This window comes from Ranitomeya variabilis, chromosome 2, assembly GCF_051348905.1.
Source record: "Ranitomeya variabilis isolate aRanVar5 chromosome 2, aRanVar5.hap1, whole genome shotgun sequence".
NCBI classification, from domain to species: Eukaryota; Metazoa; Chordata; class Amphibia; order Anura; family Dendrobatidae; genus Ranitomeya; species Ranitomeya variabilis.
The window spans coordinates 215,937,477-215,956,618 of NC_135233.1; positions in this window are offsets into that span (position 1 = coordinate 215,937,477).

A 19,142-nucleotide genomic window follows, 5' to 3' on the forward strand; every position below is an offset into this window, starting at 1 on the left:
GTTGGTTTGACGCCAGTCGTAGTGTTTACCTTGGTGGGCAAAAAGTTAAATTTTGGTTACATCTGATCAAAACATCTTCCCCATACATTTGGGGAGTCTTATACTATTCAGACTATTCAGTGCTGATGCATTACACACACATTGGAGTACAAAAATAGACCTATAACATTTTATATATTTAAACTGTAAAGGTAGGCAGTGTTTTGTAAAAATATACAAAGATGATGCAAAATGGGAACATAATACGGTATATACAATTACATGAACTAAAAAGGAATAGCGAAAGAAAATTACTAAATATAATATCACGGAGATGGCTTAGAGCTTAGTAGAGGGAGGCACTCTGATTGGAAAATGGACCAATCTCACAGCAAACTTATGTCTTCCAGAATAAACAAATGTAACAGTATGTCAGGGACAAGCATGCTCTTCATCCCTTCCTAATAAAATGGGTACCCTTTTCATAACCAACTTTCATCTTTATTAGGCAGGAGTCACACACACACAACGTAAATAAAAAAAAGGTCTGTTTTACACGGACGAGAATCGCAAAAATGTTCCCTGTTCGCTACCAAGTTCACCACGTCAGTCTGCGCTACCTCTGTGACATCAGCGGTAGTAACTGAGGCTGGCATACTCCCCGCCTGACCCACGGTGAACTGACAGCGTGGGAAAATGTTCAGAAACTTTCCCACGCTAATGAGTTCATGTCCGGTCAGGCGGGGAGGCTGCGCAGGCATCTTTTCATTCATTCCTCCGTGGTTTACAGCCCAGCCGGTAGCATTAGCACCACACCGGGATGTAAACTATTTAACCCCGTGAGAGGGATTGCAGCGTGGGACTTCACTGACAGATATGGGATATTGTTGCTTTTTTATTTAAAATTTTTTTTTTTTTTACAGAAGAACGAGGGCTTTGCTTGGATTGAGAGTGTAATAAGGATGCTAAAACTGTGTTTCATTATTTCATTAAAAGACTATTCATAATTTGTGTGTATTTTTAACCCATTCATACTATTGGATTAATAATGGATAGGTGTCTTATTGACACCTGTCTATTATTAACCAGGCTTAATGTCACCTTACAATAGCAAGGTGACATTAACCCCTTATTACCCCATATGCCACCATTACTGGGCAGTGGGAAGAGAGAGACTAAGTGCCGGAATAGGCACATCTTACAGATGCGACTTTTCTGGGGTGGCTGGGGGCAGATTTTTTTTAGCCAGGGGGGCCAATAACCATGGTCCCTCTCTAGGCTATTAATATCTGCCCTCAGTCACTGGCATTCCCTCTCTGGTGGAGAAAATAGTGCGGGAGCCCATGCCAGTTTTTTCTGTGAATTAATCCTTTAATTTAACACCTACAGCTCCGAAATTTTACGCACACACACTACTAACATTATCAGTCAGGGACATATATAAATCTAACGGATGTGCAATGGTTTACTGTATGTAAACCATGTGTCAAATCTTGTCGGATTCTGCAATGATTTTACAGAACCCGACAATTGAATTATCGGCTATTCTGCTATCTAACTCTCTATGAAAAATAAAGATATATATACCTATACTATGTGTAGACATTTATTTTATCTATTCTATTGTAACCTGTCAGTGTGATTTTACTGTACACCACGCTGAATTACCGGTTTTTCTATAGGGCACTGATGCATATTTCTCACAAGTCACACTGATGGTCCGTGTGGTGTGCAAGTTTTTCTTGCACCCATAGACTTTCTTTGGCGAGTCTCAGCCAATATACAGTGCAAATCGCAGCATGCTGCGATTTCTCTTGCACGTGTAATACGGCCGAGAAAACAACGGATGATGGGAGCTGCCCCATAGATTAACATTGGTCCGAGTGCTATATGATTTTTTATCGCATAGCATAGTATTATGCTCTAGTGTGACTCCGGCCTTAGTACCCTTAGTACTTAATACCCTCCTTGATGCGCTGACATGGAGGCTGGTTGTGGGATGAGCTAGGTGGTTCAGAATTCCATGAAATCCTCAACTTATTATTATTATTATTATTATTTATTTATATAGCACCATTGATTCCATGGTGCTGTACATGAGAAGGGGTTACATACAAGTTAACTTAAAGAATATCTTCGCTCCTGGTGGTGCCAGACGTTAGATATTGTTGTCATGTTTCTTATCGTGATTTTATGTGTCTAATTGGATGAAACATGGCCTGGATAGCACCATCCATTGAACCGTTATTCATTTGGAGGGGTTAGAATGGCTTTATGGTGAAGTGTTAAGTCAGCTCCTTCGCTATGACACTGAAAATATATTGGTCTCACTCTGAGAAAAAAAATGATTTTTCTATTTGTGTTTATTAAAACAGCAAAATATTGCAAAACTAAACTTGTCTGCTCTCTTGCTGACACTTCTGGTCTCTGTTTTGTGTCCAGTGATGCCACGTCTACATGACATGTGGCTGACCAAGCCAATCGCTGGCAGTAGCTGCCACTTCTTGACTGGAGGGAAACTTGGAAAGGTTTGGAAAGAGAACAGCTGATCGGTAAGGGGAGAATTTATACTTTTATTACTCTACAGCATTTTCAGATTTATTTATTTTTTATTGAAAATGTAGGTGGCTGGATAACCCCTTTAATAACGTACTTCCAAGCTGCACAGATATTAGATCGGTCATGGAGACAGTGTTATTAGACTTTTTGGCAGCCAGGGATTAATGTACGACATGTCCAATTCTTGAATTAAATGTACAGGTTGCCGGCAACATCATTAGCAAGAACAGCGGATCCGAAATGGTGAATCAATGACTCTAAGGCACTACCTCCTGAATCTCTATGTTTTAACATCAAACTTCATCAGTCTCAAATGGCTTCTCTTACTGTTAGTCGGTTTAACTCTTTTACATTCTGAACTAATATTCTAAAGAAGACGCCAAAACACCACTTTACAGATTACCCAAATAATGACTCTGTAGAGAAGCTGTGGAACTTTCAAATGTTTGAAAGCATTTTGCCATGAATTATAATCCAGAGCTGCATTCATCGTTGATGAGGCTCCAGAGCTGAAATCTAATGGCACACAGTACAATAAAAACTTGAAATTTTGCATTGTTCATAATTGCCATTAGGAAATTTTTAGATTCAAACTTCCTTTTGTTTCAGGAAATGCACATGTTCAATAGAAGCAATAGACTGACTCACGCCATATACTTTGTATTGTACTTTGTACTGTTTTTTGGTGATGCAAGTTTCTTTATTTCATGCAAACAAATAAAATTAATTTTGACTTTGAAATATGCGACAATGTAAGGACATTTTGACCCCACTGGGGTCTTTATCACAATGTTGTTTGGTATGTGAAATGGTAGGGATATGTTTGAAGGGGAAGAGTTACAGTTACAGTGTTTTCTTGGTTTCCTTGGCGCTCCTGCGCCTTTGTTTCCCACCCAGCAAAGAGGCGCAGAAGCGACAAGGAAGCCATGACAACACAGCAGTATCTGCAACTCTTTCCCTTTGAATATATCACTTCCATTTCAAGCACCAAACAACATCGTGATAAAGACCCCAGTGGGGTCAAAATGTCCTTACTTTGTCACGTACTCCAAAGTCACAATTCATTTTGTTTGTTCGCACGAAATAAAGAAACTTGCATCACCAAAAACAGAGTGTGCGGTGAATCTCTAGCCTTGGTCTTGGGGTCTCAGGCCCCATTCCACCTGCACCTCAACACTTTGACAGAGTGCAAGCAAATCTTCCAGCAGCTATTGTACAGGATTGGCAGGAGGTGAGCTGTGACATCACCTATTGTGAATGGTGGATCCGGTGTTATCTACTGTATATAGAGGTGTTATCAGTCATTGTACAAGAGGAGGAGGAGGTGAGCTGTGACATCACCTATTGTGAATGGTGAATCCTGTGTTATCTACTGTATATAGAGGTGTTATCAGTCATTGTACAGGAGGAGGTGAGCTGTGACATCACCTATTGTAAATCGTGGATCCTGTGTTATCTACTGTATATAGAGGTATCAGTCATTGTACAGGAGGAGGAGGTGAGCTGTGACATCACCTATTGTGAATGTTGGATCCTGTGTTATCTACTGTATATAGAGATGTTATCAGTCATTGTACAGGAGGACAAGGTGAGCTGTGATATCACCTATTGTGAATGTTGGATCCTGTGTTATATACTGTATATAGAGGTGTTATCAGTCATTGTACAGGAGCAGGAGGTGAGCTGTGACATCACCTATTGTGAATGGTGAATCCTGTGTTATCTACTGTATATAGAGGTGTTATCAGTCATTGTACAGGAGGAGGGGGTGAGCTGTGACATCACCTATTGTGAATGGTGGATCCTGGGTTATCTACTGTATATAGAGGTGTTATCAGTCATTATACAGGAGGAGGAGGTGAGCTGTGACATCACCTATTGTGAATGGTGGATCCTGTATGAGAGAGAGAGAGGGAGAGAGAGAGAGAGAGTGAGAGAAAGAGAGAGAAAGAGAGAGAGAGAGAGACACAGAGACTTGAAAATCCTTCTGGGCAAGCTCAGAGGGAAAAAACGTGATACGTCGCTGGATTCCTGTGTGTCTCAGTCAGCGATGGATCCTGAGTCCATAGGCTTCCATTATAGCCAACGACGGACAGCGCAGGACCCGTTGCTGACCGATTTTCCGATGTGCACGATGGATGAAACGGATGGTGTCATGGTTCCCAATGGCAAGGGAACGTAAAAAACACATAAGTAACGAACGAGCTCTCGGGTGATGGAAACTCGAGTTGACCGTGAGCTAAATCTACCACACAACTAACAGTAGCCAGGGAGCATACCTACGGCTTCCTATATGCCACGCGCCAGCCGGAGGACTAACTACGCCTGGTAGAGGAAGAAACAGACCTGGCTTACCTCTAGGGAAATACCCCAAAAGATGATAGCAGCCCCCCACATGTAATAACGGTGAATTAAGAGGAAAAGACATACACAGTATGAAAGTAGATATAGCAAAGAGAGGTCCACTTTCTAGATAGCAGAAGGATACAAAAGAGGACTTCACGGTCAACTGAAAACCCTTTCAAAAAACCATCCTGAAATTACTTTAAGACTCCTGTGTCAACTCATGACACAGGAGTGGCAATTACAGCCCGCAAGAGCTTCCAGCTACAGAGAATCACAAAAACTGCAAACTGGACAAAAGGTACAAAACAAAAGGACAAAGTCCACTTATCTGATCAGCAGACTAGTAGCAGGAACATGCAACCGAAGGCTCTGGTTACAATGATCACCGGCAAGGAAATGACTGGAGAGCAAGGCTAAATAGGAAACTCCCAAACACTGATGGAAGCAGGTGAACAGAAGAAGCAAAGTGCAAACAAGTCACCAGTACCACCAGCAACCACCAGGGGAGCCCAAAAAGCGGATACACAACAGTACCCTCCCCTTAAGGAGGGGGCACCGAACCCTCACAAGAACCGCCAGGGCGATCTGGATGAGCCCTATGAAAGGCACGAACCAAATCCGAGGCATGAACATCAGAGGCAGTTACCCAAGAATTATCTTCCTGACCATAGCCTTTCCATTTAACCAGATATTGAAGTCTCCGTCTGGAAATACGGGAGTCCAAGATCTTCTCCACGATGTACTCCAATTCACCCTCCACCAGCACAGGAGCAGGAGGTTCAGTAGAAGGAACCACCGGTACCTCATATCTCCGCAACAACGACCGATGGAACACATTATGGATAGCGAAAGATGCCGGGAGGTCCAAACGAAAGGAAACAGGGTTAAGAATCTCCAAAATCCTATAAGGACCGATGAACCGAGGCTTAAATTTGGGAGAAGAAACTCTCATAGGGACAAAACGGGAAGACAACCACACCAAGTCCCCAACGCGAAGGTGGGGACCAACACGACGACGACGGTTAGCAAACTGCTGAGTCCTCTCCTGGGACAATTCCAAATTATCCACCACTTGTCCCCAAATCCGATGCAACCGATCCACCACCGCATCCACTCCAGGACAATCCGAAGATTCAACCTGACCAGATGAAAAACGCGGATGAAACCCTGAATTGCAAAAGAAAGGAGAAACCAAAGTGGCAGAACTAGCCCGATTATTAAGAGCAAACTCCGCCAACGGCAGAAAGGCAACCCAATCATCCTGATCCGCAGACACAAAACACCTCAAATAAGTCTCCAAAGTTTGATTAGTTCGCTCCGTCTGGCCATTGGTCTGAGGATGGAATGCAGACAAAAAGGACAAATCAATGCCCAACCTGGCACAGACTGCTCGCCAAAATCTAGACACGAACTGGGTACCCCTGTCAGAAACGATGTTTTCCGGAATACCATGCAAGCGAACCACATTTTGAAAAAACAGAGGTACCAACTCAGATGAGGAAGGCAACTTAGGCAATGGCACCAAATGAACCATTTTAGAAAAACGGTCACACACCACCCAGATGACAGACATCTTCTGAGAAACAGGGAGATCCGAGATAAAGTCCATAGAGATGTGCGTCCAAGGCCTCTTCGGAATAGGCAAGGGCAACAACATCCCACTAGCCCTAGAACAACAAGGCTTGGCCCGAGCACACACATCGCAAGACTGCACAAAAACACGCACATCTCGAGACAGGGAAGGCCACCAGAAGGATCTAGCCACCAAATCTCTGGTGCCAAAAATTCCCGGATGACCTGCCAGAGTAGAAGAATGAACTTCCGAAATGACTCTAGTGGTCCACTCGTCAGGAACAAACAGTCTACCAACGATCAGGTCTATCCGCCTGAAATTCTTGCAAAGCACGTCGCAAATCTGGAGAGACAGCAGACAAAACCACTCCATCCTTAAGGACACCAGCAGGTTCAGAATTCCCAGGAGAGTCAGGCTCCAAACCCCTAGAAAAAGCATCTGCTTTCACATTCCTAGAACCCGGTAAGTACGAGACCACAAAATTAAACCGGGAAAAGAACAACGACCAACGTGCCTGTCTAGGATTCAGGCGCCTGGCAGACTCCAAATAAATTAAATTCTTGTGATCAGTCAAAACTACCACCTGATGTCTGGCACCCTCAAGCCAATGACGCCACTCCTCAAATGCCCACTTCATGGCCAAAAGCTCCCGATTACCAACATCATAGTTTCGCTCGGCGGCCGAAAATTTTCGCGAAAAGAACGCACAAGGTCTCATCACTGAGCAGTCGGAACTTTTCTGCGACAAAACCGCCCCCGCTCCGTTCTCGGAAGCATCGACCTCAACCTGAAAGGGAAGAGAAACATCAGGCTGGCGCAACACAGGGGCAGACAAAAGGCGGCGCTTAAGCTCCCGAAAGGCCTCCACGGCAGCAGGGGACCAATTGGCAACATCAGCACCCTTTTTAGTCAAATCCGTCAGAGGTTTAGCAACGCCAGAAAAACCAGCTATAAATCGACGATAAAAATTAGCAAAGCCCAAGAATTTCTGGAGACTCTTCAGAGAAGTAGGCTGCGTCCAGTCGTAAATAGCCCGAACCTTGACAGGGTCCATCTCAATAGAAGAAGGGGAAAAAATATACCCCAAAAATAAAATTTTTTGAACCCCAAAAACACACTTTGAACCCTTTACACACAAAGAATTCTCCCGCAAAACCTGAAAAACCCTCCTGACCTGCTGAACATGAGACTCCCAGTCATCAGAAAAAATCAAAATATCATCCAAGTACACAATCATAAATTTATCCAAATATTCCCGGAAAATATCATGCATTAAGGACTGAAAGACAGAAGGTGCATTAGAAAGGCCGAAAGGCATTACCAAATACTCAAAATGGCCCTCAGGCGTATTAAATGCGGTCTTCCACTCATCCCCCTGCTTAATTCGCACCAAATTATACGCCCCACGAAGATCAATCTTAGAGAACCACTTAGCCCCCCTTATGCGAGCGAACAAATCAGTCAGCAAAGGCAACGGATACTGATATTTGACTTTAATTTTATTCAGGAGACGATAATCAATACAAGGCCTCAGAGAGCCATCCTTTTTAGAGACAAAGAAAAAACTGGCTCCTAAAGGTGATGAAGAAGGACGAATATGTCCCTTTTCCAGGGACTCCTTAATGTACTCGCGCATAGCAGCATGTTCAGGTACAGATAGGTTAAACAAACGACCCTTTGGAAATTTACTGCCAGGAATCAGATCTATGGCGCAATCACAATCCCTGTGAGGAGGGAGTGAACCAATCTTAGGCTCTTCAAAAATATCACGATAATCAGACAAAAATGCCGGAATCTCAGATGGAATAGATGACGAAATGGACACCATAGGAGTGTCCCCATGAGCCCCCCGACATCCCCAGCTTAACACAGACATAGCCTTCCAGTCAAGGACTGGGTTATGAAACTGTAACCATGGTAATCCAAGCACCAAAACATCAAGTAAATTGTACAACACAAGGAAGCGAATCACCTCCTGATGGTCTGGAGTCATACGCATAGTCACTTGCGTCCAGAACTGTGGTTTATTACAAGCCAAAGGTGTAGAATCAATACCCTTCAGAGGTATAGGGACTTCCAGAGGCTCTAAATCAAACCCACAGCGCCTGGCAAAGGACCAGTCCATAAGACTCAGAGCGGCGCCCGAGTCCACATAGGCATCCACGGTAATAACTGATAATGAACAAATCAAGGTTACAGACAAAATAAATTTGGACTGTAAAGTGCCAATTGAAATGGACTTGTCAACCTTCCTAGTACGCTTAGAGCATGCCGATATAACATGAGCAGAATCACCACAATAGAAGCATAACCCATTTTTACGCCTATAATTCTGCCGCTCGCTTCTGGACATAACTCTGTCACATTGCATTTTCTCTGGCGTCTCTTCAGAAGATATCGCCAAATGGTGCACGGGTTTGCGCTCCCGCAAACGCCGATCAATCTGAATTGCCATTGTCATGGACTCATTCCGACCTGTAGGCGCAGGGAACCCGACCATCACATCTTTAACGGCATCAGAAAGGCCCTCTCTGAAATTTGCCGCTAAGGCGCACTCATTCCACTGAGTAAGCACAGACCACCTACGAAATTTTTGGCAGTATATCTCCGCTTCATCTTGCCCTTGAGATAGGGCTATCAAAGCTTTTTCAGCTTGAATCTCCAAATTAGGTTCCTCATAAAGCAACCCTAAAGCAAGGAAAAACGCATTCACATTGAGCAACGCAGGATCCCCTGGTGCCAATGAAAATGCCCAATTTTGAGGGCCACCTCGCAGCAAAGAGATTACAATCTTAACCTGCTGGACAGGATCTCCTGAGGAGTGAGGTCTGAGAGAAAGGAATAATTTACAATTATATTTGAAATTCAAAAACCGAGATCTATCTCCGGAAAACACCTCTGGTGTAGGGATTTTAGGTTCAGAAATAGGAGCATGTATAACAAAATCTTGTAAATTTTGAACCTTCGTAGCAAGATTATTTAAACCTGCAGCCAAACTCTGGACATCCATGTTAAACAGCTAAGGTCAGAGCCATTCAAGGGTTAAGAGAAGGTAAGAAGCAGCTAGACAGCAATTAAGGGCTAGGCAGCAAAACTCTGAGGGAAAGAAAAAAAATAAAAAATTCCCTTCAACACTTCTTTTTCTCCTGCTTCAGCCCAAACAATTAACACTTTGTGGGCCGGTCATACTGTCATGGTTCCCAATGGCAAGGGAACGTAAAAAACACATAAGTAACGAACGAGCTCTCGGGTGATGGAAACTCGAGTTGACCGTGAGCTAAATCTACCACACAACTAACAGTAGCCAGGGAGCATACCTACGGCTTCCTATATGCCACGCGCCAGCCGGAGGACTAACTACGCCTGGTAGAGGAAGAAACAGACCTGGCTTACCTCTAGGGAAATACCCCAAAAGATGATAGCAGCCCCCCACATGTAATAACGGTGAATTAAGAGGAAAAGACATACACAGTATGAAAGTAGATATAGCAAAGAGAGGTCCACTTTCTAGATAGCAGAAGGATACAAAAGAGGACTTCACGGTCAACTGAAAACCCTTTCAAAAAACCATCCTGAAATTACTTTAAGACTCCTGTGTCAACTCATGACACAGGAGTGGCAATTACAGCCCGCAAGAGCTTCCAGCTACAGAGAATCACAAAAACTGCAAACTGGACAAAAGGTACAAAACAAAAGGACAAAGTCCACTTAGCTGATCAGCAGACTAGTAGCAGGAACATGCAACCGAAGGCTCTGGTTACAATGATCACCGGCAAGGAAATGACTGGAGAGCAAGGCTAAATAGGAAACTCCCAAACACTGATGGAAGCAGGTGAACAGAAGAAGCAAAGTGCAAACAAGTCACCAGTACCACCAGCAACCACCAGGGGAGCCCAAAAAGCGGATACACAACAGGATGGCCATCCGTCACAATCCGTCGCTAATACAAGTCTATGGGAAAATGCAGGATCCTGCATTTTCAAAAATCAACGGATTTCGACGTGAGACAAAAGACGGAAGTGTGTGTTAGGAGTCGAATTTTCTCTGCTGCAGTCTCCCATTCTGCATCGGCTGCAGTGGAGCCTGCTCGGCAGAGACGTCGGTCCCAGCGTCTCACTAAGACTGATACTGTGCAAAGGGTTACTGCTGCCTCTCCAGGCTCTGCTATTGTACCCTGCACTGATCTGCGGTGAGCAGGCTTTTCTTGGACTAAGTCCTGCTTTGCACACACTGAGCATGCCCAGAGTAAGATCTCTCAGTGGAGATCAAGGGTCACATGCTCAGGTACTGCAGCCAAATCTATTGGTCCTTCTAGGAAGGTCCTGTAGGTGTGCAGACTCTGTAGCAGCCTCTCATTGGTCCTTCTAGGAAGGTCCTGTACGTGCTGCAGCTATTTAAGGCTCGCATGGCCGCATGGCCATGCGCTAGTATCTTCCTAAGTTATGTGCTTTGCGCCAGTGTGGTCATGTGTTTGTATGTGTTCAGGGACCCGGCTGAAATAAGCCCCTAGAATGCTGGCACCTCCGGCGAGGAGATTGTGTTTGTGTGTATTCAGGGACCTGGCTGAAATAAGCCCCTAGAATGCTGGCACCTCCGGCGAGGAGTTTTGTGTGCATGCATGACCACTGACTGCTCTCATTTGGGTAGTTAGCTTGTGCCTCTGTGAAAGTCTAACAGAGCACAGAGCTTTGCTTTCTCGGCCGCTCTGTGAAGCTAACAGAGCTGGTTCATACCACCATATAGTGACGCCAATTACTTAGCAGCAGGTTCTTTCCTGCACGGTGGATCCCGGGTTGCGAACGCACCAATCCCATCTAATAAATATATTCGGTGCGTTCCGCCAACCCTAACAGTGTGAAAGTAGCCTTAAAAGTGTCCTGTCCCCTGTCATATACGAACCATCCAGCGTCTTCGCCCTTTTTTGGCACCGCTCTGCTGCGCGATCTTGTAAGTGTGGCTTCTGCCTGGCTGGAAGTCAGTAGCTACGTCACAAGCTCTCAATGCAAGTCTAGGAAAGCCAGAACAAGGCCATTGTAGACTTGTATTGAAAAGTAACCTCTGGCTTGCTCCATGAAACACTGGAGTTGCAGGCAGCCTTCATCATTTTCCAGTGTCACGCACGTCGGTCTCCAGCAAAAAGTGATCTGCTTGCAACGCCAGGAGACATCTGTATACTTTCTTTGTCATATAGGAAGGTGTCATTTTCCGGAGATATCTAATGACTAAAGACCACCATAGACATTAGGTGGTTGTTGACCAAGTGTTGCCTATGAGAGCGGCTGTCAGACATTTCTGGCAGCAGCTCTTCTCATCAAGAAAATACATGTAGATGCAAGTCACATCAATAGGAAGCACACTGATCTCGAGAACAAAGCCCCATTGAGCAATACCTTCAATGAAAAGGTTGTGGGAATTCCCATCGAAATGTGTAGAAATTTCAAACACCTCTCCACTCTCCGTGATATGCATTGGGGCCTCTTTCTTGAAGAAGTTGTAAGTTCCTTTGTATGGACCTTCATTTACTATACATTTATGGCGCATCCTATAGATATCCCATAAATGTTTGAGATGGTAATACCCCTTGATGATAGAATTTTTTACAATGTTGATAGTGCAGAAAGTAAACTGTAAGCCAAAAGCCCTCGACAAACCATCATGGGATGTTACTTACAAATGGGGATAGGGCTTTTACCTTTTCATCCCATTCCAAAAAATGGACACAAACGGAAAATAGACAGAACCCATTATATTATGAACTGACCCACCAGACACACAAAAGACAAAACTGTACAATCAAGGAGCCAATAAATGAGTGGGTTTACGTATACTGACAAACAATCATCGAAATTTAGATGATTATCCCAAACACGTGGTTTCAAGCGAACCACAATATTCCAACTTGGTGGATCACATATTTGGCAGACAGCCATCTTTCATGAATAACTGCAAAATTGTCAAAATTGCTTCTTCAAAATGGGGGCAACTTAATTTAAAGCCAAGTCTATAATGGCTTCTACTCAACAGTAAGACACGATCTGCTTTTCTTGTATGTCACGTATCAAGATCCTAATTTTTCTTAGGTTACAATATACAAATTGGCTTTAATAAGATTTCGTCAGGGTTCACTTCCCTTTATTAAAATGCCAAACCCTGAATATATTATTTGTGTACTTGTATTTGTAAGCTCATCGGGGGCTAAGGGGTCAATCAAGACTTTCCTGTCTCGCATTCTACACCTCCCCTGCTCCCCTAAGTGTAAATCCTTCATCGGGGGTTGTGCAAACTGAAGATTGCGAGCTGATGTCCATGGAAAGCTCATTTTAGTGTCCAAAGGCAACTCAATCAGCTGCAGGGAGAGAGACTGATCCAGAGTCAGTCAATATATGTCTTCAGTGATAGAGAGGGAGCACTGGCTACCCCTCCGTCACCCGGCGCTCTCATCTACTCTAATCAATGTTATTTCACAAAGCACGCTTAGCCGGGTTTAACCCTGTTTTCACTGTGAGGCTGAACAGACTACAGACATGCCACATATATTCACTTGAATGGAAAAAAAATGTTTGCGTCAATGGACTGCTAGAAAATTAGTAGATTTCATTGTAAAATACATTTTATTGGCTATAACGACTACAAATACAATGTTGGGTGTAGTCTAAAACTGCCTAAACGACATTACCTATTGAACTTCTGTTCATCTGACAGCTATTTCCCCAAACTTCCTCATTAACATGCATGCTTATCCTTGTTTAGCACTATAAAGCAAAGGAGAATAAACTGCTACCAGATTCCTATAGGTATCATCTGTGTTTCCTGTAATCCTTGCTACGAGGAGACAATCTGGATGGCCAAAACCAAAAAATTCAACAGGCAGATCCAAACAGTATTTATGTGATGTGCATGTGCTGTGTTATCTGAAGGGTTTCAACCTCCTGACTCCCTACTACCCCTGCAATTGGAGAAAATGAAATGCTAAGTCAGTGTTGCTTACCCTTAACCAAAAGAAAACAAAAATTCCCTGCAAAACAAATGTCCCAAGTCCCATAAAGTTGGGTCCCCAGGACCCAATAATCATTTCATGTCAGCTTTTGAGTTAGCAATAACCCTGTAGGCGATTTTCTTGGACTCCAAGAGCCTTAAGATAGAGTATCAATATAAAAACTAGTAGAGCTTCTTATTTAGTTGCTTTGCATGGAGTCGCAGCTTGGATCAGCAGTGTCTCATTCAACTGAGCAGACTGCGCCATTATGAAAAGTTTGGAACCGTGCAGGGGAAAGTCAGTATTTACATATCAATGTTTCATGCTCCAAGTACAGACCTTGATGCACAGACCGGAAGAAGGTCTGCTGACCTGAACTCAACAGCACCATGCGTATCTAACTATCTATGAGGCTGTCAAGCTTGGATCAGGAAACCTGCGGCCAGTCCATGCATCACGATCTGAAACATGAACGTTGTAATTCAGCCTTAGACTGAACGGGCATTTTTAATCAGCTGATCATTTGTGTGTGCCAAAAGTTGTCTTCTCCTCCAAGGATGTAAATATAGTGGATGCCTGGGTTGCAGTCACGCCTGAACTCTGGAGCCCCAGGGGGCCCTAAAGGTCCATTTGGCTCATATGAGAACACACATTCTATTAAAGATCCATGATAGTGGGGGCCCTGTTGGAGATTTTGCATTATTGCCAAGGAGATTCAAGTTATGCCACTGTTCCTCACCCATTTCATATAATGGTCCAATCTTAGGATAGGCCATCTCAGAGTACCTCGTTAAGTAGATAAAGATCTTTCAATAACAGCGTTGAAGAAAAAAATGAAGTCACCCTCTTTTTGAAAAATTGCTGAAGATCTAAGACCCAAAATCCAGTCAAGTGGGATCATTCCTTTTTTTTAAGGAATGAGCACAGACACCACTAAAGTTTTCTTCTGGTTAGGTTTTGTATGTTTAATTCAAACTGGAACATTGAGGCCGATTTATCAATTTGTTTTATCAGTTTTCTGGAGTAAATGTTCATTGCCTTCGGTCTAAATTTTTCCCAAAGTAATAAGAATAGCCTCAAACCTTCAAAACAACTTCAGGAAATTAAACTCTTCCAAAATCCTCTGGAGCAGACACTGTTTTGATAACGCAGTGTCAACACATCCTTTGAAACAGATCCTGAAGGAAATCTATCCAAACTAGGCACTGTCAAAATAATTGTCTGCAAAGCACATTTCAAGAAAAAAAACAAAAAAACTATTCCATAACGCTTTGGGAAAAGAAAAGCTTCTCCAAAATCTCCCCAATAAATGTGCCTCTTACAAAAACTGCTTTGCAAATAAACTTTTGGAATACTTTTCCAAATTAATTTCTCTGGGAAATCAACTTTTATGATCACATGATTAGTTTTTCAGCTTTATTTTTTCATTGAAATTGTTTGGAAAAATGCTTGGTGGCAAAAAAATTTTTACGTCACTTCATTGAAGCTTCTCCAGATGGAATCTGTTCCAGATTTGGCACTGCCCAATCAAAAGACTGTAAAGGAGGGTTGAGGACAAAAAAGAAATAAAAAATAAACTCTTCAAAACTATTTTACGGAAGAAGAATCCTTCCCAAGAACTTCCCAGGAAAGCAACGTTGAAAATTTGTGTTTTTTAATGCTTCAAAAAGGCCGTGTGCACAAAGCCTTCAGCCGATTTCACATGTTCAAGTTTGGTCTCCTGACCTGAGCTAAGTGTGTCCCAGCATAATAGCTCAGGTCATGGGACTTGGCGCTCGGGCAGGATCTCGCAATCTTCATCCAACATTTCACATTATTTTTTTTTCCCCAATAGAAGCTAGAGAAAAAACTGTTTTGTATGCTAAAACATCCTTTTATATTTCTTTTATATTATAATATACAGATATTGATGCGATTTACCAATATTTTAAATATTGTAAAAATGCATGCTGAATGTTTGCTTTCTTTCGAACAGCTCACGTTGCTGTAATCCATAAACAGTTTGTGCAGACACCGAAGTGGCTCATAATGTGTGTCTTACAATAATTTACCTTTTTCCCTGGTTACAAGACCAAAGCAGCATTCCATCATCAGTGATTAAGATGAAGACAGCAACTTAACCTGAGGCATCTGGTGACATTTGGAAGTGATGCATTTGTGCATCGCCGGCCAACAAACCACTGGGCAGTCATCATTGTTTCTCCTCTTGTACCAGAGGCTGGAGTTGTTTCCACTGAATAAACAAAGGATTTTAAAGCTGTAAAAGCCGTGGTTAGTTAACCTATGATTTACAGAATTTATGTTGTTGGGGGAAAGGGCAAAACCAGGTCCAGATGGGACAAATAAGAGTGGGCAGATTTTTTTTTTTTGAAAGAAGGAAGTTTTTTTTAAAAGGACTTTCCAAATTGGGAATATTGATGTCATGTCTTTTAGGATATGTCAATCATACCTGAACGATGGGGATCTGACTTTCAGCACCTCCACAGATAAATCGTTTGAAGGGGCACTTCTACTTCTTCTACTTGGTGCATTGTCTTAATCAGGGGTGGACATACCACTGGGGCAACCTGGGGTCCAAGACGGAAAGGGGGCCCATTTCTACCTCCAAAGCAGTGGAATTGTGCATTATGAAAAACTATTGGACTACAAAGGGCCCATATATTGTTCTTGCACATGGGTCCTCTTGGTCCCGATCAATTCAATGAAACAACATAGCAATACCCAGCACAGTCTCTACTATTTAGACAAAACAGAAGAGGCTGCGGCTCCTTCAAAGAGCTAAATGATGTGGGTGTTTCGGGTCAGATCCCCACTTGTTGGATAATAATGACCTAACCTAAGAAGAGGGCATTTAAAACACTTTACAACAGCTCCAATAACACTACACTTCCCCAATAGATATACAGTATATAATAGTACCAAGGTTCTTAGGCAAAAGCTCCTTTTGCTTATGCCGCAATCTAACATAGTATAATTGATAAAGTTCCCACCACATCCATAGCCAGTAAGGTAGCCATGGCTTTCACAAAACCGATGGACATGTTTTTATGGATGCAATTTCAAAAACTCCAAAAATAGGATACCCAATACCGAGTAAAAACCAACCTCCAGAGTTACACTGGCAAGAGGTTGTTTCTCGTATGGAGGTGGTGTGGCGCCAAACCAATCAATCCAGTTGCCATCCCCTCCTTCCCAGGAAATCTTTGCTGTAACTGAAGATCCTATTCACTCACATCTCAATCAAATTTAAAGATGCCGGCATCAACAAAAGTAATATTCTGCCCGTAGGGCTAAAGAGTGAAAGTGGAAATGGACAATGTCTAAAATCAGATTTTATGCCTTTATCGGCCATCGTCTAGACTGAAAGATATGCATGTCTCCTTTAGACGTTCTGCAAATTGTTGACTACTCGTCTCAGAAATGTTCTTCTTACAGAAATGCAATGCAGCATTGACTTTCCATGTTGATCTGTAAAATTAAAGGGTTATTATTACCATTTTCATATATTGCAACACAAACACAGAGCCGAGAACAGAAAAAAGCGGCACTCACCAATGTCAGCGCAGTGATGTTCTTTAATGTGTCATATTTGTTAAAATACAACAGCAGGTTGTAGGCGATGAGGGTGCGGGGAGGGTGAACTGGTCCAGTTCACCCTCCCCGCACCCTCATCGCCTACAACCTGCTGTTGTATTTTAACAAATATGACACATTAAAGAACATCACTGCGCTGACATTGGTGAGTGCCACTTTTTTCTGTTCTCGGCTCTGTGTTTGTGTTGCATGCTTTTGTATTTTTGAAAGCTGAGCACCACTTTGCAGTTACAATTTACACTGCATGCTGTGGGTCTGAAAAGGGTTACATACATCCGCTCCATTATAGTATTGTGCGTCCTGGTGCCATTCACTCAAGTTTGTTCTGAAAATTTTCATATATTGGTATTGTTGGATAGAGCTTGGAAAATCAAGCACTTTTGCAATTTGCTGTTTATTAAGAATTTGCAGCCGTTCTTGAGATAAACACTTTTCGGTTGTTTACAGCTCGTTGCCCAAGAGATTAACCACCTCTTCTTTCCAGCTTGTAAGCACTGCGCTGAAGTTAGCTGGGATTAGAAGGTTACAGCGTGTTCCAGAGATCCTGGTCAGCTTCAAAACAGTGCGTACAAGCTCAATAGAAAAAAAAGCTTGTAAGCACTGTGCATGGTCAGTCACTGCTGCTAGACAGCAGCGGTGGTCGGTCACTGAGGCTGTATACTAAAGAAAAATGTTAATATCTCAAAAATAACAAACTTTTTTAAAATACAGTAAATTGCAAAAGTGCTCATTTTTACAAGCATTATTCAATAATATCCATCTATGAAGATGAAAATATCCCTTTAAACCCCCCCTTAATGCAAGAGCCAGATGTTCTTTTAGGTAAATGCTCCTTTGGCCCTTGCAATTATCTAAATAGTATAATAGCTGGCCGTGTACTAGCGGTCTATTCTCTTTATATAGCTGATGGCAAACACTTCACTGTTAGCTAGTTCTCCTGACTTCCCATACACATGAACACTCGGTTCAGCGGAGTGTACATGTTCCAAATAAGAAAGGAGGTGGAGGGAAGCCCCCATACACATTATCGTCATTAAAACCTGTCTACCAATAGTTTGAGTTTAAACACTGCATTTTTTACTCTCCAGCTGGATAAATCTTACTCTACTCTCCCCATAGAGAACACAAGAGCTCTTTATTGAGTCGGGTACAATAATCATCAGAAGACACCCATCTCAGGTGGCACATTACACCACTGCAAGACCCTTCTGGCTTAAGTGTACGTTTCATGTAATATAAAGGATGAGGCATGTTCAAATAAAACATGCCCAATCCTTCTATTCCTGCATTACAGGTTCGATCTGTCGCTTGACCCTGAAACTAATGAGTATGACCACCATGACTGAACAATGGGTTAAAATGTCTGGAAAATTTAATAAAAATTAAATCTACACTGCCATAAAACAACAGATATTTTAGGATGAAGGAGGGCTAGTTTTACGACGGACGTGCTGAGTAAATAGAAATAAATTTCGAATAAACAAAAAAAAGTTAAAAAACTTGCGGAAGGGACAATTAAATTCCTAACGCTCAGTATTATGATCAATTTATTTAGTTGCCCCCTTTGCTCACTAATCCATAAGGTTCATACATGTGGAAATTTCAATATAGGGCTGGTTTACTTCTCTTTGGGTATGTGCACACAGTCTTTTTGCCAAGTTTCTGAAGCAGAAACGGATGGGAAATTAAAAGTTTTTGCGGAATATCGAGTTTTTTAGAAGTGTGAACATACCACAGTGACATTTTTCTAGTAGGGTCTGTTGGTTCCTTCATCTTCTCTCCTGTTACCGTCCCTTACTTACCCTTTTGCACCCCTGACCTCAATGACTCCCTACGCTGTTCCCTTCTCCGGTTGATCCTATTTCTATCCCAGGAGTAACAGTATAGAGCAGGAGGAGCAGAGCAGATTAATATTGTAATTTTTAGAAAACAATTCAGAGTATCTTCGAACTAGTGATCTAAACCCTGGCTCAACCTGGATTAAAGAGTTCAGTGGGTGGTCCTACTTATTGATTGACAACCATCTCTTTATGTACACTCACATAGAGGAGGCTGTCCATCATTAAGTAACTGGGTACCAACAGACATGAGGAGCTATCCTTTTTCCCCAGAATA